We start from the raw sequence: 26,186 nt of genomic DNA, 5'->3' as shown, positions 1-26,186 counted from the left end.
CCTCCCCCATTCATGCTCTGTCTCTCTCTCTCTCTCAAAAATAAATAAACATTAAAAAAAAAATTAAAAAAAAAAAACGCTATTCTTATTATGAAACCTATGAAGCAAACTTTCAGAACCAAAGGGAGAAATAGTTCTGCAAACAGTTGGAGACTTCAGTCCAACATCGTACTTTATGGATACAACATCCAGACAGAAACTCAATAAAGAAATCGAGAAAAGGAACAACATTATCAACTATCTACACTCGACAGACACAAAGAACACTCCATCCAACAACCCTGGAAAATACGGTCTTCACAGGTGCACGTGGAACCTTCTCCAGGATGGATCGTATGTGAGGCCACACAACAAGTCTCAATAAATTTTAAAAGACTGAAACCACAGAGAGTATCTTCTCCAACCACGATGGAGTAAAATTAGTCATTACATTTAAAAAAAAAGAAGGAAAACTGGAAAATTCACAAGTATGTAGAAATGCACACTCTTCCACAACCAACGCATCAAAGAAGAAATCAAACAGAAAAGAGGAAATCCTTAGAGATGAATCAAAAAGAAAATACAACTACCAAAGCTTTTTTTTTTTTTTTTAACGATTAAGATTTGGGGGTTTTGGGTTAAGCAGCCAAAGCTGATACAGTGACTTGGTAGTTGTATTTTCTTTTTGATTCATCTTTAAGGATTTGGAGGAAGTTAGAGCCATCAGTACCTGTCTTAGGGAAAAAAACCTTGCCAAGATCTCAAGTAAGTAAGCTAAATTTCCACTTTCAGGAATATAAGAAGAACAAACTAGATGAAAAGCTTGCAGAAGAAAGTAAATAATACAGACCGAAGCAGAGATAAACCAAGTAGAGAATACAAAAATACGCGAAACAACGAGACCAAAATTTGGCGCTCTGAAAAGAAAAATAAACTTCAGAAACCTTTAGGTGTAACGACAAAGGAAAGAAAAGAAATCAAAGTACGTATACGAAGACATTAAAGACGACACAAACTAAGGAAAAGACATTCCATGCTCACGGACTGGAAGAATTACCATCATTAACGTGTCCGTACTACCCAAAGCCACCTCCACTTTCAATTAAATCCCTATCCACTTGCCGACATTTGCAACAGAACTAGAAGAAATAATGCCACAATAGGTATGGGACCAATAAAGACCCCGAATAGCTAAAGCAAACTTAAGACAGAACAAAGCTGGGAGCATCACAATCCCAGATTTCACGATATACTACAAAGCTGTAGTCATCAAAACAGTATGACACAGGCACAAAAAAGAGACACGTAGATCAAAGGAACAGAATAAAAAGGTCAGAAATAACCCCATGCTTATATGATCAATTATCCTACAACAACAGAGGCCCGGTTAAAACGGGGCACCTGGGTGGCTCAGTCCATGAAGCGTCTGAGCCTTCCGCTCAGGTCACGATCTCACGGTTCGTGAGTTCGAACCCTGCGTCCGGCTCTGCCCTGTCAGTGGAGCCTGCTTGGGGCTCTCTCTCTCTGGCTCTCAAAAAACAAAGAAAAAGAAAAAGACAAAGAAAACTTAAAGTTGCATGCTCTTCCAACTTAGCCAGCCAGGCGCCCCTTGAATAAACCTTTCTACAAAGAAAAGAGACAAATGGCCAAGAAGCACATGAAAAGATGTCCGACATTACTGATTATTAGGGAACTGCAAACTAAAATCACAGCGAAGATACAACCCTCAAACCTACTAGGATGGCTATTTACGAAAAACACAACAAAAACAAAAACAAAAAAAACCCAGAAAATATCAAGTGCTGCTGAGAATAAGGAGAAATTGGAGCACTTGTGTTTGCCAGCAAATGTCCACCGGTGCAGCTGCACTGGGAAACTGTCTGGTGGGTCCTCGGAAAGCAAAACATGGAGGCACCTGGGGGGCTCAGCTGGCTGAGCAGCTGACTCTTGATTTTGGCTCAGGTCATGAGCCTCTGACGGTGAGGTCGAGCCCTGCGCATCGGGCTCTGCACTGAGTGTGCAGCCTGCCTAAGGTTCTCTTTCTCCCTCTGCCCCTTTCCCATACTTGTTCTCTCTCTAAAAGAAAAAGGAGAACACATAAAATACACTATGACCCACCAGATCCAGTCCTGGGCACGCGCTCCAAAGGAATTGAAGAGACACTCAAACAGTTACTTGCACACCAATGATCTGTGCGGCATTATTCACAACGGCCAAAAACACGGAAACACCAGCAGAGGAATGTGGTATATCCATTCAACAGATACTTCGCCCATTGTTTTAAAAAATTTTTTTAAGGTTTTTATTGTTTATTTACAAAATTTTTTTAAACATTTCTTTGTTTTTGAGAGACAGAGCGTGAAGGAGGAGAGGGAGACATGGAATCCGAAGCAGGCTCCAAGCCCTGAGCTGTCAGCACAGAGCCCGATGCGGGGCTCGAACTCACTAACCGCGAGATCATGACCTGAGCCAAGGTCAGACGCTGAAGTGACTGAGCCACCAGGCACCAACTCACCCGTTTTGTTTTTTTTTTTAAAGGAATGAAGTTCTGATACATTCTACAACATCGATGAACCTGGAAAACGTTATGCTAACTGAAATAAGCCAAACAAAACGGCAAATATCGTATCGTTCCACTTACATGAAATATCTAGTGTAGGCCAAATTAATCAAGACACCAAGTAGACTTCATGCTACTGGGGGAATGCTCAAGGATTACAAGTCTCCATTAAAAGTGAGGAGAATTTTTGGAAACAGTGATGATGGCTGCACAGCAGTGTCACTATTATTAATGTCCCTTAATGGTACACTTTAACATGGTTAACAAGAGGCACCTGGCTGGCTCAGTCAGAGGAGCATCATCACAGGGTTGTGAGTTCGAGCCCCACATTGGGTGTAGAGATTACTTAAAAATAAAAGCTTAAAAAATGGCTAACAAGGTCAATTTTGTTACTTTTATCACGATAAAAGATGAAAAAAAATTAAAAATGCAAATAATCAGGTCCCACTGTCAAGAAGGCTGACTGAGTAGATCTCAAGAAGGGCCCAGAATGTTCATTTTAGGAAGCCACTCTTCCCCAAGCGATTCTGATCCAGGGAGCACAAAGATCTCACCGGGAAACACGCTACTATTTCCTCTGTCGTAAATAGCAGCTGAGTCCCTTCGTCCATGGGACTCGTTCGTACCTTTGCCTCTTCTACCGAAACTTCTTATTTCAATGTTAAAAAGAAGGAAAACATATTCTTTTAATATTGATTTATTTTTCGGAGGCAGAGACACGGAGCGTGAGCAGGGGATGGGGAGAGGAGAAACAGAGGGAGACACAGGATCAGAAGCGGGCTCCCAGCTCTGAGCTGTCAGCAGAGAGCCTGATGTGGGGCTCGAACTCACGAACAACGAGATCATGACCTGAGCCGAAGTCGGACCCTGTACCGACTGAGCCGCCCAGGTGCCCCGTACCTTATTTTTATCAGAGATGATAATTTCTTAACATTCTACCAAGTTCTATTTGTTTAAAAGAGTAGAGAGTAACCAATAATGGTCTTTTGATGCCCTTTTCCACTTCCCAGAGATCACCACTGTTACAATATATGGTGTGTCCTCCAGAGAAGAAAAGGAAAGTCCTCTGCTGCAGGCCTTCTCAGAGTATTGAATATGCTAATTGGCACCAGGATTCTCCAAAAGATGGGGACGTGGGGATCTCTAAAGACTTCTGGATCATGAGTCCTATTTCTTCCTGATTGATATGCGCAGAATCAGTGTTCCATGAATTACTCTTTGGGACAGGCTAAACCAAGTATCATATACACCTATGGTATTTCCAAGGGTATATGCGTTACTTCTGTCCCAGATATTGCCAGATAGCACTCGCCATTTTTTCAGTCCCTTCTCTATGCCTTCTTCTATTATAAGAACTTGAATTTTTATTCAACAGATAGCCTTCCATTAAGGCACTAGATGCAATTCCCCTTTAGCAAATTCATGTGGCATTTGGATGGCTGAGGAGAGAGAAATGTTGCAGCAGGGTGGCTCAGAGTTTCCAGCACATGTGAGTTCTTGCAATGGCCAGATTCCACGCATCACTATTTACACACCAGCTGTGCGGGGAGCAGGCTATGAAATCTAGATACTTATCTGGCATCTCCTGGACTTTCATTTCTGGCGCGCAGGTGATCTAGAAGATGATGCAGACTCTCAGGACTTCCACACTTCCAGCTCTCCCAATGCCCGTGTGAGCATCTAACTGCCTCTATGAAATAACTTTCGGTTGGTGTCACTCCAGGGGTTGCCGTTTCCAACTGCAATGCTACAATTTCTGAAATACTCATTTCAGAGTGTTTAAACTTTTATTATCTAGCATTTCTTTCTTTCCTGGCAAATTCAAGTTATCTCTAGCAATAACTATTTCAGGTGATACATTTCAAAATGCTAAGGAAAGCAATATATATATATACACACACACATATATATATACATATATATATTGCTTATATATATATATTGCTTATATATATATATATATATATATATATATATATATATGAATGAGCAGACTTTGATACAGTCCAAAATAAGTCAATACCATGATTTCTTTACATCACAAGAGATTTCCTCTGTCCTATGAAAGTATTTTTTTTTCCCCTTGATCCAGACCATGTCCCAAACCCCAGCCAGAGGAGCTGGCATACCACCATCCATAAAATGCTGACATCAGCTCCGTGAAAATCCCCAATGTAAAAGATGTGTCTTTAAAATATGGTTGGAGGGGCGCCTGGGTGGCTCAGTCGGTTGAGCATCTGACTTCGGCTCAGGTCACGATCTTACAGTTTGTGGGTTTAAGCCCCGCATCGGGCTCTGTGCTAACAGCTTGCTCAGAGCCTGCAGCCTGCTTCAGATTCTCTGTCTCCTCTCTCTCTGCCCCTCCCCGGCTCATGCTCTGTCTCTCAAAAATAAATAAATGGGGGGCGCCTGGGTGGCGCAGTCGGTTAAGCGTCCGACTTCAGCCAGGTCACGATCTCGTGGTCCGTGAGTTCGAGCCCCGCGTCGGGCTCTGGGCTGATGGCTCAGAGCCTGGAGCCTGTTTCCGATTCTGTGTCTCCCTCTCTCTCTGCCCCTCCCCCGTTCATGCTCTGTCTCTCTCTGTCCCCCAAAAAAATAAACAAACATTGAAAAAAAAAATTAAAAAAAAAAAATTTTAAAAATAAAAAATAAATAAATAAATAAATAAATGGTAAAAAAAAAAAATAGCAGTGAATGAAAACCAAGTTCACTGCATCCTTATCGTATAAAAAAAATAATAAAATATGGTTGGAATTACCTCGAACTCTCTTGGTTACATAAAAAGGTAAAGCAAATGATGGGTTCTAAACTGGGGACATTTTTTTCTGCCAATTATTAGGGTTTTTCTTCCTCCCCTTGCAAAGTAAATGCACAGGTCATACCAACACGTTTAAAGGTTCAAGTTATGGAAAACCATGGATTTAAAAATGGAAACATGCTTCCCTAGGACCTTGATGGTTGTCAGTTTCTCTTTAACTTTTCTGGTCCCTATCAATAAGGTCTCAGCATCCACAAAAGGCAAATTTAAGATGTCTACAGAAGAGATTATAAACTAAGATACTGGAAATCTTACCTCTTTTCACCCATCTTGTGGATAGGTTGCTTTGCCAAAATACATATACCTCAATTAAGCCGATATCAAGTAGTGAATATAATGATTATTTATACTGAAATATTAATCTATAGAAGTGTCATTAGGTTTTAAACTGTCACATCATCTTAGAAGAGCAGTTTTTTCTACAGAATTGAATGTCTTATGACATGACTTAAGGTTTATCATATTAATTACAGGCAACCGGATATAGAAGACGTTCAACTAAAATTCTGAGGACAGGGGCACCTGGATGGCTTCGTCGGTTGAGCGTCCGACCTTGGCTCAGGTCATGATCTTGCAGTTTGTGAATTTGAACCCTGCGTCCGGCTCTGTGCTGACAGCTCAGAGCCTGCAACCACTTTTGGCTTCTGGGTCTCCCTATCTCCCTGTCTCATGCACTCACTCGTTCTTTCAAAAATAAACAAACACTAAAAAAAAATAAAATAGATACTTAAAAAAATTAAAAATAAAAAAGTTGGGTGAAGGCACAATACGGGATTTCATAGAACTCCGTGCACCGTTTTGCGCCTTTTGGTGACCCTACAGTTATTCCAAAATAAAAAATAAAAAAGTTTAGGGGCGCCTGGGTGGCGCAGTCGGTTAAGCGTCCGACTTCAGCCAGGTCATGATCTCGCGGTCCGTGAGTTCGAGCCCCGCGTCGGGCTCTGGGCTGACGGCTCAGAGCCTGGAGCCTGTTTCCGATTCTGTGTCTCCCTCTCTCTCTGCCCCTCCCCCGTTCATGCTCTGTCTCTCTCTGTCCCAAAAATAAATAAACGTTGAAAAAAAAAAAAATTAAAAAAATAAATAAATAAATAAAAAAGTTTAAAAAACAGTATCAAAGGTCATTGAACGTTGGGTCCAGACTGGATCTACTTTTTGCAATGTTGCTATACACACCCATTTAGAAAAGAACGCTCCGGGGGCGCCTGGGTGGCTCAGTCTGTTAAGCCTCCTACTCTTGACTTCAGCTCAGGTCATGATCTTGTGATTCCTGAGTTCGAGCTCTGCATCGGGCTCTGTGCTGGCAGTGCGGAGCCTGGTTGGGATCTGTCTCCCTCTCCCTCTGTCCCTCCCTGCTTGTTCTCTCAAAACGAAACAAAACAAAGAAAAGCTTAAAAAGAAAAAAAAAGGAAACAGAATGCTCTGTAATGCTGACTTTCAAAACTCTTAATTAGACCCAAGTGAATTTAATGTTAATACAGGGTATCATAAAAATTTCCACATCAATTTAAAAAAAAATTTTTCACTTATTTTGAGAAAGAAAGACACAGTGCGATCGTGGGCGGGTCAGAGAGAGAGAGAGAGAGAGAGAGAGAGAGAGAGAGAATCCCAAGTAGGCCCCACATAGTGCAGAGCTGGACACGGGGCTCGAACTCACCGAACTGCGAGATCATGAGCTGAGCTGAAACCAAGAGTTGGACGCTTAACTGACTGAGCCACCCAGGCGCCCCTCCACTCCAATTTCTAAAGTTAATAACAGATATTTCCTACTAAACGACATACTAAAATTATTTCATTACTCCTTTGTCAGTTCTAACGGTTTTTTTCAACTAAGGTGCTTAATCCCAGCAGTAAAAACAAAGAAAAATTATGTACCACTACAAGAGCAATCTTATTACTATATGTAAATGTATCAAAGTAAATATAAGTAAATGTATCGGAGACCAGAGCCTGCTTCGAACTCTGCGTTTGTCTTTCTCTCTGCCCTTTCCCTGTTCGTGCTCTCTCAAAAGTAAGTAAACATGAAACATATTTTAAAAATGAATTAAAGATGTGAACATAAGACCTTTAACCATAAAACTCCTAGAGGCAAAGAGGAGATAAGCTCCTGGACGTCGGTCTCGGTGATGATTTTTTGGATCTGACACCAAAAGCCAAGTGGGACCCGCCTCAGACAAAAAAGGGAGCCACCAACAAAATGAAAAGGCAACCTACTGAGCGGGAGAAAATATTCGCCAATCATGTATTTGGTGAGGGGTCAATAACCAAAATATATGAAGAACTCCTTCAAGTCAACAGAAAGTCAATAATCCAAGTTAAAAACGGGCACACGTGAAGAGACATTTTCCCACAGAAAACATGCAGATGGCCAGCAATCCATGAAAAGACGCTCGCTGCCCCTCATCATCAGGGCATTGCCAATCCAAACCGCAACGAGAACTTACCGTACACCTGTCCGGATGGCTAGAATCAAAAGGACAAGAAATAACAAGGGTTTGTGAGGGTCTGGAGAAAAGGGAACCCTCGCGTGCTGTTGGCAGCAATGGAAGCGGGTATAACCACCTCGGAAAACAGTATGAAGCTTCGTCCAAAACTTAAAAAACAGAACTACCATACACGACCCGGCAACTCCCCTTCCGGGCATTTACGCAAAGAAAATGGAAACACTAACTGTAAGATAGCTCTGTCCCTCCATGTTCGTTGCAGCATTGTTTACAAGAGCCAAGACAGGAGAATAATCTTAGCGCTCACCAACAGACGGGTGAAGAAAATGTGATGTGTATGTACAATGAAATATTACTCAGCCATAAAAAAGAAGGAAGTCTTCCCATTTGCAACAGCACGTGTGAACCTTGGAAGCATTACGCGGAGCACAATTAAGTCAGAGAAAGACAAATACCGTGTGATCTCACATGTGGAATTACGAAAGGAAAAAAAAAAAAAGGCTCACATACAGACGACAGATTGGTGGCTGGCACAGGGTCGGGGAGGCAAATGGGTAAGGGCAGTGAAAAGGCACAAACTTCCACTTTAAAGTAATTCATGGGGATGTAAAGTACACAAAGGCAACTATACTTAATACTGTATTGCGTATTTGAAAACTGCCAAGAGAGCAGATCTTAGTAATTCTCAAGAAAAAAAAAAAATCTGTTCTTATGCGTGGTGAACTGAACTTATTATGGTGATCACTGCAAAACGTATATAAATATTGAGTCATTAATTGTACCCACTCTGATAAAAAAATCTTTTTGAGAGTGGGGCGGGGCGCAAGTGAGCAAGGGGCGGAGACAGAGGGAGAAGCGGGACTCACTCAAGGCAGGTCTTGAGCTCACCGGAGGTGGGACTCAAGTCACCCGATGTGGGACTCGAACTCACAAACCGTGAGATCATGACCCAAGCTTAAGTGAGATGTTTAAACGACTGAGCCACGCGAGCGCCCCCTGCTAAAAATTCTTACAGACTATGCCTTGCTTCCCCAATTGGCAATTCATTCTTTCACACGCTCCATCCCGGGGAAGTGAAATCGGAATGAAGCCACTGTCCTCACTTAAAACGTGTCTCGATTTTTAGGGCCTTTGAATTGTTTCACCCCCCCCCCCCCCCAAAAGTTTCTAATTCTAAACCTTGCCTGAAGTCCATGGTTTAAAAACCAGGCAAAAAATGATAATTGTTTACAGGAGGGGGACTGGCAGATGACTTCACAAATGTGTGAAGTTAGGACTGTCCAATGGACTGCTTTTTCAGGTTTCTGAGTTCGATCTAACTCTCACACGTGAGTATTTTGACAAAACCATCTACTGATGTCATTTCTGCTCTCTAGGTCTCCTCTGAGGGAGCCCCATGTCTCATCTCCAGCAGTGGAATAGAACTGGCTCATCTAGCCTCTGTGAACTTGACGAGATTAAGTTTTGCCCCATCTACTTTGCGCAGATGACCTTTGTCCTTGGTGGGGTCTTTAAGGATGTCTGCCTGGAGCATGATAGCTCATGATTATGTCTCCTAAGATTGCTGGACTTAGGGAATTTCAAGTGATGAATGGATTGTTTTATTCCTTTTATTACTTTTTTATTAAAAAAAATTTTTAATGTTTACTCATTTTTTTTTTAAATGTTTATTTATTTTTGAGACAGAGAGAGACAGAGCATGAACAGGGGAGGGGCAGAGAGAGAGGGAGACAGAATCTGAAATGGGCTCCAGGCTCTGAGCTGTCAGCACAGAGCCCGACGCGGGGCTCGAACTCACAGACCGTGAGATCACGACCTGAGCCGAAGTCGGATGCTCAACTGACTGAGCCACCCAGGCGCCCCTATTAGCTTTTTAAACGAATGTAGACAACTTTGATTTATTCCCCAGTCATAGAAGTCACAGTGCTGTTCTCCAGGAACACCCTAGTGTGCATGAACCAGAATTTATGAATGGTGGGGCCCAGAAGTCAGCATTTTAACAAAACTCCAAGGGTAGTTCTACTTTCCAGCCAAGGATGAGAAACGACTAGACTAGGCTAGCCTATTTATAAAGTCTGAGCACCAGCATTTTATCCTCCCAATACATTGCGTATCTCAAATACCTGAGATCTAGTGAAATATCAGAGATCCTGTGTGCATGAAGCAACGGTCTAATTTGACTTCGCCGCTTCTGTGCGAGTGAGGCTTACTCCCTGCGAGACTTTTAAGTGTATCTTCATCGGAAATAAGTCATCGACTTGGTTGAATCACAGGCTCATCAGAACATATTTGGCCCAAAGTACCTTTAAACCATTAAGTGTCTTTTTCAACTCTGACAAATTCTATGCTGTTTTTGGCACAAGAAAGGGTCAAATTCAGAGCACTTCTTTCTCCCTTTTGTTTCATGTACACACACACACACACACACACACACACACACACACACAGTTTTTAATTTTACCTTCAGAATCCTGGCTTGGTTTTTGATCATCAGTTATTGGGACTGCTACAAACACGTTACGTTGAAGCAATGAACAAGCTCTCCAGGGGCGAACATTCTAGATTTTCTCTGCCTTACATGAAAACGTAACTGAGCATTTGGGCTACCTTGGGGCTAGGCCTTCAAGCTTCTCCTGGTTAGGTACATTTAAGCAACATCTCTCTACCGTCTAATTTCAGGCCCTGATTTATATACTGCAGAGGGAACAACTCAGGACTAAAGAAAAACTCAACCAGGGTCCCCAGAGGTGTTTTATAGACACATATACCCGTGCACAGTGCCCGGCAACCAAGAGATGCTTAATAAAGACTCGGGTCAAAGACTGTCAAGGATATTTGGGTTAATGAGTGTAGCCGGCTTCCGGGAGTGGGGGTAGGGAACGGACAATAACCATATTTTATGAAGGAGCATCAAGACCACGGAGAGACTGTATCACAAGGGACACAGAAGCTTGGGATCACCAAGCTGGTTGCAGAGAAGGGTTGAAAGGAAGCGATGGCTTTGACCCTCGGGCTGAAAGGCAGGCCCAGGGCAGCCCTGGACTAAGCCACCAAGGAGGTATGCTGTCCCCTGACAACGAAGGGGGCACGCGTGAACTAAACTAACAGCAACGTTTTCAGGTGCGGGCACCCTCGTACGGGGTCACCCTCCTACTGAGAAAAACACATACACACAGAGTGTCCTGTGTCTTTTTTTTTTTTTTTTCCAGAACCTCAATGGTGGGAGAAAGGTATAAGTTACCTGGCAGAACTGTGGATACTCGGGAGGGGTCTTGACGATTTCCACAAACATGTGGTCGGCTAGCGCCCTGTAACGGTCCCACGGGATTCATTTTCTATCTCTTCCATGGTTATAGAAACCCCCGAGTTCAAGTTGATGGCAAAAAAAAAAAAAAAAAAAAAAAAAAAAAAGTGGATGGTGTTTGTACTAGGTACCAGGGGTTTTATCGTCTAAAAGAGATTTTTTTTTTTTCTCCGCACCATTCCCACCTACTTCAGAATTTCTACCCTATCACCATATCAGGGATTTTACTAGTATGCTATAACGCAAAGCTGAAGAAAAGGTTTTGATGTCAGTCTTGATTTGAAAACAAACGTGCACAGGTAAATAAACACAAGATTAAGTGGAACAACCCTCGAGAAAGACCAGTAGGCGCAATTCGGACACTATCTACCCAAAGACAGCAGAGGGTCCCGCAGATCAAGAGCTCAGTCCCGAAAGGATGCCCTGCCCCTTCAGACACCTGTCGCAAGTCCAACTCTTCACGCACGCTACTGCCCGACTGGCCGGCCGTCGGAGGTTCCCACGACCCGCTTCGGAGATTCAATTAGTTCGCCAGAGCAGCTCCCAGAACTCAGACATCTTCCTTCCCACACGAGCAGTGTGTTAAATAAGGACAGGACTCGGCACCAGCCGGATGGAGGAGACGCTCCGGCCAGCACACGACTTTCCCTCAAGGTCCAGCTTTTCACCAATTCAAAACCTCTCTCTGAACCCCACCTTTCGGGTCTTTACGGGGGCTTCTTTACATAGGCAGGAATGATTCACTCATTGGCCACTGAACTTCGATCTCCAGCCTTTCTCCTCTCCCCAGAGATCAGGGGGTCAGATTGAAAGATTCAACTCTCCCATCGCCTCATTGCTTCCCCCTGGCGATCAGCTCCCTTCTTTAGGGGCTTTCCCCCAAATCACTTCATTAGCATAACAAAGTGCTCTTATCACAGGAAATTCCAATGCTTTTAGGAGCTCTGTACCCAGAAAGGGACAAAGACCAAATACGTAGTTCTCATGCTAAATCAAAATATCACAACTAGTAAGAAAATATTGTAATATTTTCGTCCCGTTGGCCGATTTATGTTAATGATGCTATGTAAAAGTACATAAATCTTCAGTGTACAATTGGAACAATTCTACATATATAGGCATTCAGATCATCACCAACCACATCAAGAGACGGAACGTGTCCGGCACCTACGAGGCTCCTTTGTGACCTTTTTCTGTTCGTTCTCCCCCAAGGGTCATCATTATTTTATTATCATCGATCGATCTTTCCCATTTTGAACTTCATATGAAGAAATGATACGGATTGGGTGTGTGTTTTGTTTTGCTTTGTTTTGTGGAGAGGACAGTTTTTTGTTTTTTTTTAACGTTTATTTATTTTTGAGACAGAGAGACAGAGCATGAATGGGGAGGGTCAGAGAGAGGGAGACACAGAATCTGAAACAGGCTCCAGGCTCTGAGCTGTCAGCACAGAGCCCGACGCGGGGCTCGAACTCACAGACCGCGAGATCAAGACCTGAGCCGAAATTAGACACTTAACCGACCGAGCTACCCAGGCGCCCCACTGTGGAGAGGACAGTTTTAGCTAAGAATACTGTAGCCCAGAGGACATGACATGGGCTAGGCGGGTGATGGGTAGTAAGGAGGGCACTTTTTATGTTGGGCACTGCGAGTTACGAATGAATGAATTTTGCTCGTGAAACCAATAGGACACTGTAGCCTCCCTAACTGGGATTTAAAAAATTCCCCCCAAAACCCTTCTCATAGCAGGTAAGGAAAACACTCTGCTTAGTTGAAAAGAGGGATTTAGTTACCACTACAGGCTCATCGGCCGAAAGCGACTTTTTAATATTTCAGGGGGATACGGATGTATCTGCAGAAATAAATGGGATACAAGCTAGAGTCATTAAGACAGTTGCTCTGATTTGTGACTAGAGACCAGAAGCTTTTATGATCAGCATGCCCAGTCTGCACTGACGGGTCCCAAGGGTTTAAAGCAATTCTTGGTGATCGAAGGGAGGAAGGTGGTAGAAAAGAAGGTCCCCGAGCTCAGCTCGTCCCACAGACACAAGGGAACAGCGATACCGAGATGGGACACCAAGGCTCTTCTTTCCAGGAAGCAGCCTTATTCGTGCTGGAACCGGCTCAGCAGGCTAAGACCCCAAAAAAGGCTGAGCCCCGGATGCAGCAGGGCATAGCCTTTTATGCAATTTCTACCTCTTTGTCTCCCCTATACGGTGACACACGTCGTCTGAGTAGACACGGTCCAAGTCAGGGTTGTGTCGGAGTTACGCCATCGTGTATAGGAGCTGATGGGGCCAAGTGCACGTTGCCTTCCTTTGTGCTGAGAAGGCCTCCACCACGTTCCTTAGGGAGGGGCTCGACCACACAACTAACTCTAAAAATGACCTGAAGACTGGGGGGGGGGGGGGGGGGGGGGGGGGGGGGGGAGAAGCTTCCACAATTAATCACAGGATGACAGATAAACCAGCAGAGAAACGGCCTGGAAGCCACAATTTATTTGTTTATGAATGTGATTTACTGTCCAATTGGCTTACCTCCAACACCGGCGCTCATCCCAACAGGTGCCCTCCTCCCTGCCCATCACCCAGCTTCCCCTCTCCCCCACCTGTCATCAACCCTCACTTTGTTGTCTGTATTTAAGAGTCTCTTGTGCTTTGCCTCCCTCCCTCTTTTTTCCCCCCTTCCCCTCCCCCATGGTCTTCTGTTAAGTTTCTCAAGATCCACGTGTGAGTGAAAACGTAAGGTATCTGTCTTTCTCGGACGGACTTATTTCACTCAGCACAACACTAGAAGAGCCCTTTAAAAGGTACTCAGGGTAAGGGTGCCTGGGGGGCTCAGTGCATTAAGCGACCGGCTCCTGGTTTCAGCTCAGGCCCTGTGCTGACAGCGTAGAACCTACTTCGTATTCTCTCTGTCTCTCTGTACCTCCCACAGGCGCTCTCTCTCCAAGTAAATAAACTTTAAAAAAAAAAAAACAACACGTTTTTCACAAGTACCTGGGGTTTATGTGGAGGACACTTCACTGCCTTAGAACATGCCCGGGAGGGGCAGGGATTTCCAGGAGAAACTTCCAGGAATCAAAGTGCGGGCAGGTGCCCATGTGTTTCCCTTCCAGAACCAGTGCAAACTTTCCACCTACCTCGCGAGCACCGTGGGACCGCCCCCAGGGCCCCCGTGGAGACGCCGGGTGCGATCCACCCACACGGGCACGTGTCCCTCCAAAGCAACGCTGCCCAGCCACACCCCGCAAGCCGCCAGGGCGGGGACCGGTGTCATTCCAGACTGACTCCCGACCTGGGGAGAGGTGGGGATAACCACACACCCCACTGCAGCCACAGTTCCAGCAGCCCCGCCTCTCGGCCGGGCACCTGCAGCTGTCGTGCAGAGGCCGATGACAGACACCGAGGCGACTGCCACCGACGAAAGCCTCTGGGGAGGGCGAGTAGGGGTAGCGCCCTGCCGTTCAGGGCGCAAAGCGAGTCAGCAAAGCGGACTGGAGACGAATGGGGCTCAGCCATGGTCGCAGGAACCACGCGGCCCACAGAGGAGACACCCCTAAAGGGCCCGGCAACAGAGAGCAACACACACGGGGTTAGACAAGCTGAGGACACAGAGGAGTTTTTTGTTTTTTGTTTTTTTTTTTTCAGTAAAAGAACAGGACAAAATCCCAACAAAAGAAGCTAAAAGGAAATACAGAGAAGCAATATACCTGATAAAGAATTCAAGGCAGGGGCGCCTGGGTGGCTCGGTCAGTTGAGCGTCCGACTTCGGCTCAGGTCACGAGCTCCCAGTTGGGGAGTTGGAGCCCCGCATCGGGCTCTGCGCGGACAGCTTGGAGCCTGGAGCCTGATTTGGACTCTGTGTCTCCTTCTCTCTCTGCCCCTTCCCCTGCTCACACTCTGTCTGTCTCTCTCTCAAAAATAAAGAGCTATTGGGGCGCCTGGGTGACTCAGTCGGTTAAACGTCCGACTTCGGCTTGGGTCATGATCTCGCGGTCCGTGAGTTCAAGCCCAGCGTCGGGCTCTGTGCTGACAGCTCAGAGCCTGGAGCCTGTTTCAAATTCTGTGTCTCCCTCTCTCTGACCCTCCCCCATTCATGCTCTGTCTCTCTCTGTCTCAAAAATAAACATTAAAAAAAAATTTTTTTTTAATGAAAAAAAAAATAAAAAAATAAAGAGCTACTAAACAAATTTATTTTAAAGAATTCAAAGCAATGGTCGTAAAGACACTTAATGGACTTGAGAAAAAAGTGGAGGATCTCAGGGATACCTTCAACAAAGAGAAAGAAAAAGAAAAAAAACAATCAGAGAGGAAGAATTCAGTAACTGAAGTAAAAAAAATACCCTAGAGGGAACCACCAGCAGCCTCGATGATGTAGAACATCATCGGTGATCTGGACGACCAAGTACTGGAAAGCAACTGAGTTAAACAGCAAGAAAAGCATCTCAAAATGAGAAGAGGTTAAGGGAACTCAGCAACATCATCCAGCCAAGTAACATTCGCATTTAGGGACCCCAGAGGAGAAAGGGGGGAAGGGTGGCCAACATAGGTGACGACCTATGTGAAGACCATTCATAGCTGAAAATTTCCCTCATCGGGGGAAGAAAACAGACATTCACGGCCAGGAAGCACAGAGAAGCCCTTAACAAGATTAAAACCAAACAGGTCCACAGCAAGACACATAATAATTAAAATGGCAAAAGGTAGTGATAAAGGGAGAATTTTCAGGGCAGCAAGAGAGGGGCAACTGGGTGGCTCAGCGGGTTAAGCATCTGACTCTTGATTTCGGCTCAGATCATGATCTCTCGGTCTGCGGGTTCGAGCCCCTCATCGGGCTCTGAGCTGACAATGTAGAGCCTGCTTGGGATTCTCGCCCTCTCTCTCTGCCCCTCCCTTGCTCTCTGTCTCAAAAATCAACCAAAAAAATAATAACAATAACCAAAAAAATTTTTAAAAGTAAAAGCACCAAGAGGAAACACAACAGTTACATACAAGGCTATCCGCTGATTTTTAACAGAAATTCTGTAGGCCAAGAAGAAGAGGCATGATATATTCCAAGTGCTGAAAAGCAAATACTGCAACCAAGAATACCCAGTAAGATGATCATTCGGAATAGAAGGAGAGACAAAGAATTTCCCGGACAAAAATTGAAGGAGTTTATCATCACTAAACCAGGCCTCCCAGAAATATTGAAGGGAATTCTTTGAGTACAAAGAAAAGGCTGTAGGGGCTCCTGGGTGGCTCAGTTAAACGTCGGACTTCAGCTAAGGTCACCTTCTCGTGGTTGGCGAGTTCGAGCCCCACATCAGGCTCTGTACTGACAGTGCTGAACCTCCTTGGAGTTCTTTCTCTCTTCCTCTCTCCTCTCTCTCTCTGCTGCTCATGCTCTCGCTCTCTCTCTAAAATAAATTTTAAAAAACTTGAAAGAAAGAAAGAAAAGGCTGTAACTAGAAGAAAATTAGGAAAGGAAAAAATTTCACAAGTAAATGCACACATCTAAAGGGAGGAGATTCATCACAAAACCAGTGTGGAGATTAATACACAAAAGCAGAACAAATAAGTATTAGCTTAAATACATCAGTCATGAGATTCACAAAACAAAAGTATGTAATGCATGACATTATGTACATAAAATGGGGAAGGGGAGTAAATATTTAGTGCTTATTTATTTATTTATTTATTTAAATTTTTTTTTTTTCAACGTTTATTTATTTTTGGGACAGAGAGAGACAGAGCATGAACGGGGGAGGGGCAGAGAGAGAGGGAGACACAGAATCGGAAATAGGCTCCAGGCTCTGAGCCATCAGCCCAGAGCCCGACACGGGGCTCGAACTCCCGGACCGCGAGATCGTGACCTGGCTGAAGTCGGACGCTTAACCGACTGCGCCACCCAGGCGCCCCTATTTAGTGCTTTTAAAATGGGTTCAAACTTAGTCACCATCAACTTAAAATAAACCGCGATATGCAATGCATAAGAGGTTATATATGAACCTAATGGTAACCACAAATCAAAATCCTATATAGATACATACAGGAAAAAAAATAAAAAAGAAAGGAATCCATGCCTAACACTAAAGAAAACCATCAAACCATATGGGAAGAGAGCAAAAGAGAAGAAAGGAACAGAGAGGAACTACAAAAAAACGCAACAAACAAAAAATACGCTGTAAATCAAGTAACAAAATGGCTATACATAATCGATAATTACTTTATTCAAAAAAAATGTTTGTTGGGGCGCCTGGGTGGCTCAGTCGGTTGAGCATCCGACTTCGGCTCAGGTCATGATTTCACGGTTCATGGGTTCGAGCCCCGCGTCGGGCTCTGCGCTGACAGCTCGGAGCCTGGAGCCTGCTTCGGATTCTGTGTCTCCCTCTCTCTCTGCTCCTCCCCTGCTCACACTCTTGTCTCGCTCTCAAAAATAAATAAAGATTAAAAAAATTGTTTTTATGTTTATTTTGAGAGAATGTGGGAGCAGGGGAGGGGTAGACAGAGAGAGGGAGAGATTCCCAAGTAGGCTCCACAGTGTCAGTGCAGGGCCCAAGGTGGGTTATGATCTGAGCCACAATCGAGAGTTAGATGCCTAATAGACTGAGACATCCGGGCACCCCAATCAATAATTACTTTCTATTTGAAGGGACTAAGTGCTCCAAGAGAAAGACACAGGGTCACACGGATAAAAAACAAGACCCATCTATATGCTGCCTACAAGACACTCCCAGGAGACCTCAACAGACATGCAGACTGAAAGGGCAAAGAGAGGACAACATTTACCATGTAAATGAAAGCAAAAAAAAAAACAAAACCAAAACCAAAAACAAAAAACCAAAAACCAAAACAAAACAAAAACTGGGGAAGCAATACTTGTACCAGAAAAAACAGATTTAAAAATTTTTTGAAATGTTTTCTCTATTTTTGAGAGCAAGAGAGAGACAAAGACAGAGCATGAGTTTTTTTCACTTTTGAGAGAGAGAGAGAGACAAAGTGTGAACAGTGTTTTTGCGACAACCCCAGAAGATTGTGGCCCATTGTGTTTTCATTTTCATTTGCCTCTGTGCATTGGGCGATTTGCTCCTTCATTTCTTGGTTGACCCATTCGTTGTTGAGTAGCCTGTTATCTAGCCTTCATGTACTGATGTTCTTAATTTTTTTTAATGTTTACTTTTGAGAGAGAGAGAGAGAGAAACAGACAAAGCACGAGCGGGGATGGGGCAGAGAGAGAGGTAGACACAAAATATGAAGGAGGCTCCAGGCTCCGAGCTGTCCACCCAGAGCCCGACTTGGGCCTCGAACTCATGGACCGCGAGATCATGACCTGAGCCGAAGTCAGACGCTTGACCAACTGAGCCACTCAGGCACCCCAGTGTACTGATGTTCTTTCCAGATATTTTGTTAGAATCGATTTTGAGTTTCATATCATTGTGGTTGGAAGAGGTGCATAGTAAGATTTCTTGAATTTGTTGAGACCTGCGTTGCGGCCTAACATGGGATCCATTCTGGTAAATGTTTGTGAAAAGAATGTGTATTCTGCTGTATTTGGAGGGAATATCTGTATATATCTGTTAGATTCATCTGGTGTAATGTGTTATTCAAAGCCACTGTTTTCCTTATTGATGTTCTTTTGCGATAATCTATCCACGTTCTCCCTTTAGCCAGTTAATAGTTGCTTTACGTATTTAGGTACTCCCATCTTGGATGCCTAAATAATGACCATTATTATATCTTCTTGTTGGATTTTCCCTTTATCATCGCGTAGTGCCTTTTTTTGTTGCTATAGACTTTGTCTTAAAATCTGTTTTTTCTGGGGCGTCCGGGTGGCTCAGTCGGTTAAGCTTCCGACTTCGGCTGAGGTCATGATCTCACGGTTTATGGGTTCGAGCCCCGGATCAGGCTCTGTGCTGACAGCTGGGAGCCTGGAGCCTCCTTCATATTTTGTGTCTACCTCTCTCTCTGCCCCATCCCCGCTCGTGCTTTGTCTGTTTCTCTCTCTCTCTCTCTCAAAAGTAAACATTAAAAAAAATTAAGAACATCAGTACATGAAGGCTAGATAACAGGCTACTCAACAACGAATGGGTCAACCAAGAAATGAAGGAGCAAATCGCCCAATGCACAGAGGCAAATGAAAATGAAAACACAATGGGCCACAATCTTCTGGGGTTGTCGCAAAAACACTTCTATGAGTAGAGTTTATAGTGATATAGGTCTACCTCAAGAAAAAGGAACAATCTCAAAGAAAATACCTAAGCCTTACACCTAAAGGAGCTAGAAAAAAGAAGAACGAAGCCCAAAGCCACTAGCAGGAAGGAAATAAAGATTAGAGCAGAAATAAATGCGATAGAGAAAGTACATACAATAGTACAGATCAATGAAACCAGGAGCTGGCTCTTTGAAAAGGTCAGCAAAATTATAAACCTGTAAGGAGACACATCACGAGAAAAGAATACTCAAAATGATAAATGAGAAGGTGGATAAATAGAATTATAAATAAAAGGGTAGAAATAACAACTAACCTAACAGAAGTACAAAGAATGTGAAGAGACTACTACAAAGAATGATAGGCCAATGAGCTGGACAACCTAAAATAAATAGGAAAATTCCTAGCACCATAAAATACCCCACGAGTCAATTAGGAAGAGACAGACAAGGTGAACACATGGATTATTAGTAATGACATTGAATCAGTAATCAAAACCAACTCCCAACCAACAAAAGTCCTGGACCAGATGGCTTCCCAGGTAAATTCTACAAAACATGCAAAAAACAAAAACAAAAACAAACAAACAAAACATTCTTCTCCAACTATTCCAAAAAACAGAAAAGGAAGTAAAACTTCCAAATTCATCCTAGGAGACATTACCATGATAGCAAAACCAAACAAAGACTATAAAAAAAGAGTAACTACAGGACATTATCTCTGATGAACATAGACACGTAAGTCCTTAACAACTTATTAGTAAATTCAATTCAAGAATACATTTTTTTTTAAATCACTCACCACGACTAAGCAGCATTTATTCCTAGTATGTAAGAGTGGTTCAATATTCACACATCAACATGATGTATCTCATTGACCAGAGAATAAAACCCTATGATCATCTCGACAGAAACAGCAAAACACAGTGCCTTTTCCTGGTAAAAACTCTGACAGTAGGTTAGAGGGAACACTCCTCAACCGAGTAAAGGCCATAAATGTCAAACCCACAGCTAATATCATTCTTAATGGTGAAAAAGAGCGTTTTACCTAAAATCAGGAAGAAACAAGGGTGCCCACTCTCACTGGTTTTTTCAACATAGTACAAGTCCTACCCAGAGCAATCAGACAGGAATTAACAGGCATCCAAATGGGTAAGAAAGAAGTCAAACTGTCACTATGTACAAATAACCTGAAGCGTATAGTAATATAGAGATCAACGTAGTAATCAACGTAGAGATCAACGTAGTAATATAGAGATCAACGTAATAATAGATCAATACTAGTATATAGTATATAGAATATACTAATATGGACAAAACCCGAGTGACTCCAGGAAAAAACTAGTTCTGATATATGACTTCAGTGAAGTCACAGGATACACAATGCACAATATGTTGCATTTCTATACATAAATAACAAAGTATCAGAAAGAGAAAATAGGAAAACAAACCCATTTACAGGTACATTAAAAAGAGTAAAACATCTAGGAATAAACTTCAGCAAGAAGGGGAAAGCCCTGTACTCTGAAAACTGTCAAAAAAAAATTGATGAAAGAAATTGAAGGCAACACAAACAAGTGTAGATATCCCATGCCCTTATATTCGAAGAATTACTATCAGTAAACTGTCCATACTACTTAGGGCAATTTACACATTCAACACAATGCCTAGCAAAATATCAACAGCATTTTTCACAGAACCACAACAACTAGTCCAAAAATTTGTACGGAACCACTAAAGACCCAAAGAGCCAAAGGAATCTTGAGAAAGAAGAACAAAACAGGACCCATCACAATTCCAGATTGCATCATATTCTACAAGGCTATAGTCATCAAAAGAATATGGGACCAGAACAAAAAGAGAAACAGAGGTTAATGGAAAAGCACACAGAACCCAGAAACGAACACATGCTTATAAGGTCAATTAACCTATGACAAGGGAGACAAGAAAATACAATGGGAAAAGAGGGTGCTCTTCAAGAGCTGGTGCTTTAAAAACAAATGCGTACAAAAGCTACATGCAAAAGAATGAAAACGGGCCTCTTTCTTACACCATCCACAAAAATAACCTCAAAATTGATTTAAGGCTAAAAATAAGAGACCTGAAACTATAGAACTCCTAGAAGCAACATGACATGAGCCATACAAACATTTTTCTAGGTATGTGTCCTCAGGAAAGGTAAACCAAAGCAAAAATTAAGTATTGGGACTACATCAACATAAAAAGCTTTTGCACAGTGAAGGGAACGTTGGACAAAACAAAAAGGCAACCTACCGAATGAGAAAAGATATTTGTAAATGATACACTTGGTACGAGATTAAAATCTAAAATATATCAAGAACGTACACAACTTAACATCCAAAACCCCAATAATCTAATTAAAAAGTAAGCAGAGGACCTGACGAGCCATTTGTCCAAGGAAGACATCCAGGAGGCCAACAGGCCCATCAAAGAATGCTCAACATCACTAATCATCAGGGAAAGGCAAATCAAAACCACAGTGAGATAGCACCTCATACTTGTCAGAATGGCTAGAATCAAAAAGACAAGAAATGACGACCATTGGTGATGACGTGCGGACAAAGCGAACCTTCGAGCACTGTTAGTGGGAATGTAAACTGGAACTGTGGAAAACAGCACGGATGTTCCTCAAACAATTAAAATTAGCAATACCATATGACCTGGTAATTCCGCTACTGGGTATTTACCCAAAGAAAATGAAAACGCTCATTTGAAAAGACATATGCACCCTTATGTTCATTGCAGCATTATTTACAATGGTCAAGATACGGAAGCAACCATGTGTCCATCAACAGATGGGTGAAGAAGATGTGGTATATACGTACATTGTGATACTCTTCAGTTATAAAAAAACAATGAGATCTTGCCATTTGTGAGAACATGGACGGACCTAGAGGGTACAATGCTACGTGAAATGAGCTCTACAGAGAAAGATATATTCTGCATGATTTCACTCACATGTGGCAAGTATTAAAAGAAAGAACCCAAAAAACAGACTCTTGAATATAGATAAGCAACCGGGTGGTTGCCAGAGGGGAGACAGACATGAGTTGCACCAAATGGATGAAGGAGAATGAGAGGCAGTTTACAAACTTCTAGTTATAAAATAAGTAAATCATGGAGATGCAAAGTACAGTATAGGGAATATAGTTACTAGGATTGTTTGGTGAGAGATGGGGTATACACCTAGTATGGTGAGCAATGAGTAACGTATACAATTGTTGATTCATTATGCTGTATACCTGAAACTAGTAAAATACTGCATGTTAATTATACTTAAATAAAAGACACACACACACACACACACACACACACACACACACACACATCATAAAAAACAAGAGAAGCAAAGAAGAAGAAAAATTAAAAAAAAAAAAAAAAAAGTGCACCTGGTTGGCTTAATCGGTAGAACATGCAACCCCTGATCTCAAGGTTGGGAGTTCAAGACCCACATTGGGTGCAGAGATTACTTAAAAATAAAATCTACAGGGGCGCCTAAGTGGCTCGGTTGGTTAAGCGTCCAACTTCAGGTCACGTCATGATCTAGCAGTCTGTGAGTTCGAGCCCCGCGTCGGGCTCTGTGCTGACAGCTCGGAGCCTGGAGCCTGCTTTGGATTCTGTGTCTCCCTCTCTCTGCCCCTACCCCGCTCACGCCTCTGTCTCTTTCTCTCACAAGTAAGTAAACACTAAAAAAAAAAAAAGTAAAAAAAAAAAACTTTCTAAGAACAGTTCAATTTAAAAGACCTAAAGACCAAAAAAGTGGGAAAGAAAGGGAAAAATAGTTGTGTTCCAACAAAGTATTGATGAGGCTACAGATGTAACATTTGACAATTATGAGCCATATTAATACTGATTTCCTTGACCAAGGAACTTGTCAAGAGGATCAACTATCAACTACTTTTCAGAATGGTCAGAACATTTCTCTTATTTAAAATATACAATAGGTACCATAACCAAATGGTACCATAACCATAACATCATCCAAATGTTACAGAAAAGTCTAGAATAGAACATTGTCTTCTCCACCGCTGGCCCTCACCTGTGTAGCTCTCCCCAGTGACAACTTGCTACCAGTTTTGGAAGGGGCTTTAGATTTTAGAAGGACTAAAATAAAAGAACATGAATCATCTATGAATCAGGTCTATAGTTTTCGATCAACAAATTAATGACATGCCTGCTCTTGGGATGACTACTGCTTTGTACAATACTTTTGGGGTGCCTGTCTGGCTCAGTCAGTGGACCATGGGGCTTTTGATCTCAGGGTTGTGAGTTCAAGCCCCTCGTTGGATGTGGAGATTACACAAAAATATTATCTTTAAAAACAAACAGCTTATACCTTAAAGAGTAAAAACAATAGCTTGATAGTAGAGAAACGCATCAGACAGTGACTTAAGTGATCCAAGTTAACATCAACAGGAAAAGGTCTACCTGGCAGGAGGTGGCTCCTGATAAGAAAACATCACTCACATGGTATTCTTGCCACAACCATACGACTCAAATCATCAGTAATTATCAGAGCAACCCAGTATTATGAGACTTTCTGCAAAATAATGGTCACAAAATATTAATGTTATGAAAGACAAAAGAACCAGAAGAACCGTTCTATACAGAATAGAAATGGTAACTTGGGGCACCTGGAAGGCTCAGTCAATTGAGGGTCCAACTCTTGATTTAGGCTCAGGTCACGATCCCAGGGTTGTGGGATCAAGCCCTGCGTCGGGCTCTGCTCTGAGTGTGGAGCCTGCTTGGGATTCACGCTCTCTCTCTCTGTCTCTGTCTCTCTCTCCCCTGCCCCGCCCCACCCCACCCCCTGTTCCTCTCCCCTGCTCTCTCTCTAAAATAAAAAATAAATAATAAAATTTTTAAAAGAGAGACATTGCAACTCAATGTACTGTGTAAGATCTTGAATTTGCTCCCAGACCGGGAAAGTTTGCTATAAAAACATTATGATGAAAACTGTTAACACTTGAGTATGGAACAGGAGTTATATAATAATATATCAAATCATTTCCCAGATTTTGAAAATTATACTGTCTTTTGTAAGAAGATGTCCAATTCTTATGAAATATATACTTGAATTAGTGGTAAAAAAGAGGGTATCATTCATGTATTTTCTGATTTTTTTCAGAACAAAAATGATGGACAGATGTGTGTGTATACCTATGAGAATGAGAAGGCAGACGAAAAAAAGGATTTGGAACTTTGAAATCACCTCCTTGTAAGAAGTGATCCTCCCCAAATCTTCCAGAATAGGAGTTCTGAGTCACTGAACAAGCACACTTCTTTATCTTCTCACCATCAGGACTCCATTAAAATGGTAATAAAGGGGTTAAAAAGGTACAACCCCCCGAAACAATCAACAGAAGGGGGGTTATTGAGGGACAAGAGTTGACAACAAATACTGGTAGGTAGTGAAGAGTGGACTGACAGCAGTTGGGAGGAACCTGCAGCCTACAGTCTATGAGGGGGCAGGTGACCTGTCCACCAAGTGTAGAAGACGTCTTGGGTTCAGTCTTGAGGTCCTGGAGACGACAGGAGGGAGAAGTGCAAGGGAAAACCATCATATCCCTGCAATCTCCACCCAAACGTCAGCTCAAAAAACTGCTCGTGACCACGTGTTTCATCGTCCAGCAACGAACAGCAATAAAATGGAGGATTTTTCTCTAACAAAGGGGAACAATCTGGAGCTACTGGTAGCTTCCTGCCAACTCACACTGACAGACAGATAATAAGCCCTGTGCCCCGTCAGCCCTAGAACAGCCCCAACAATCAAGGATCACCAGGCAGTTGAATAAGCCTGCAACTCAAAACAAAGAGAAATAACTAACTCCAGCAAAAAACCAAAGATAATTCAGGGATAAAAGCAAGCTTACCGAAACAATCTCATTATTTCTCTAAGAAAGAGGAATGGAAATTGTATTCATGAAGCTAAAACATGATGCTGTAACATCACGGAATAACTACCAATAACACACCTTTGAAATTAAAAAACACCATTACGAAAATAGGAAGCATCTATATAAAAGCTGTAGTTGAAGACCTTTCCCAAAGGTGCAGCTCAACAGAAGGACAGGGAAAATAGGAGAAAAACTAAGACATCTATAGGCTCAATTCAGGAGGCTCAATCTCCAAATACTGAGATCCAGAGAGATAATGGAGATACGGAGGGAGAAACTTATCACAGAAAAGACACTAGGACATTCCTAGAGTTTTAGGAAAATACTAGGGTTGACTCCGTGATATTCAAGATACACAGCAGAAGACTGGCACCACTCACAATGAACCGCCCCAATGAGGAGACTCCTGGACACCTGGGTGGCTCAGTGGGTGGAGCACGCAACTCTTCATCTCCGGGTTCTGAGTTCCAGGCCCACATTGGGCATAGAGATCACCTTAAATACAGTAATAGGAAGACCCAAAAAGCTTTCAGGAAGAATAGACCCATCGCTTTAAAAAAAAATAACCATCGGCCTGGTTTGCGAATTCTCAACATTAATACCTCATGGGTTTTCCTCCCGAATTTTGAGTAAAGGTGAGCTCCAAGTGAAAATTAATAGTGGAAGAAAAGAACAAAGACATTTCTGGTCAAAGCCACGATGCAACAGTTTACCTTTTCCATACCCTTTAAGAAATTTCTGGAGAACATGCTCTGGCAAAATGAGGGGGTAAACGAGAGGAGGAGGAGGAGGAGAAATGCTAACTAGGAATTAGACGGTTCATCGTAACAGAGCAATCAAAGAAGCCCCTGGAAGAAAGGTACGTTGAGGCAACCAGTTCAGGTTCCAATAGTCTCAACTGTGAACACCAGGCTCCAGGAGCGAAGTGTTCTCGTTTCTTAGAAACTCCAGGAGGTAACGCATTAATATCCAATGTG

The sequence above is a fragment of the Leopardus geoffroyi genome, chromosome X (assembly GCF_018350155.1).
Source record: "Leopardus geoffroyi isolate Oge1 chromosome X, O.geoffroyi_Oge1_pat1.0, whole genome shotgun sequence".
Lineage (NCBI taxonomy): Eukaryota > Metazoa > Chordata > Mammalia > Carnivora > Felidae > Leopardus > Leopardus geoffroyi.
The sequence above is the reverse complement of the archived record's forward strand: the minus strand, read 5'-3'. Positions refer to the sequence as shown.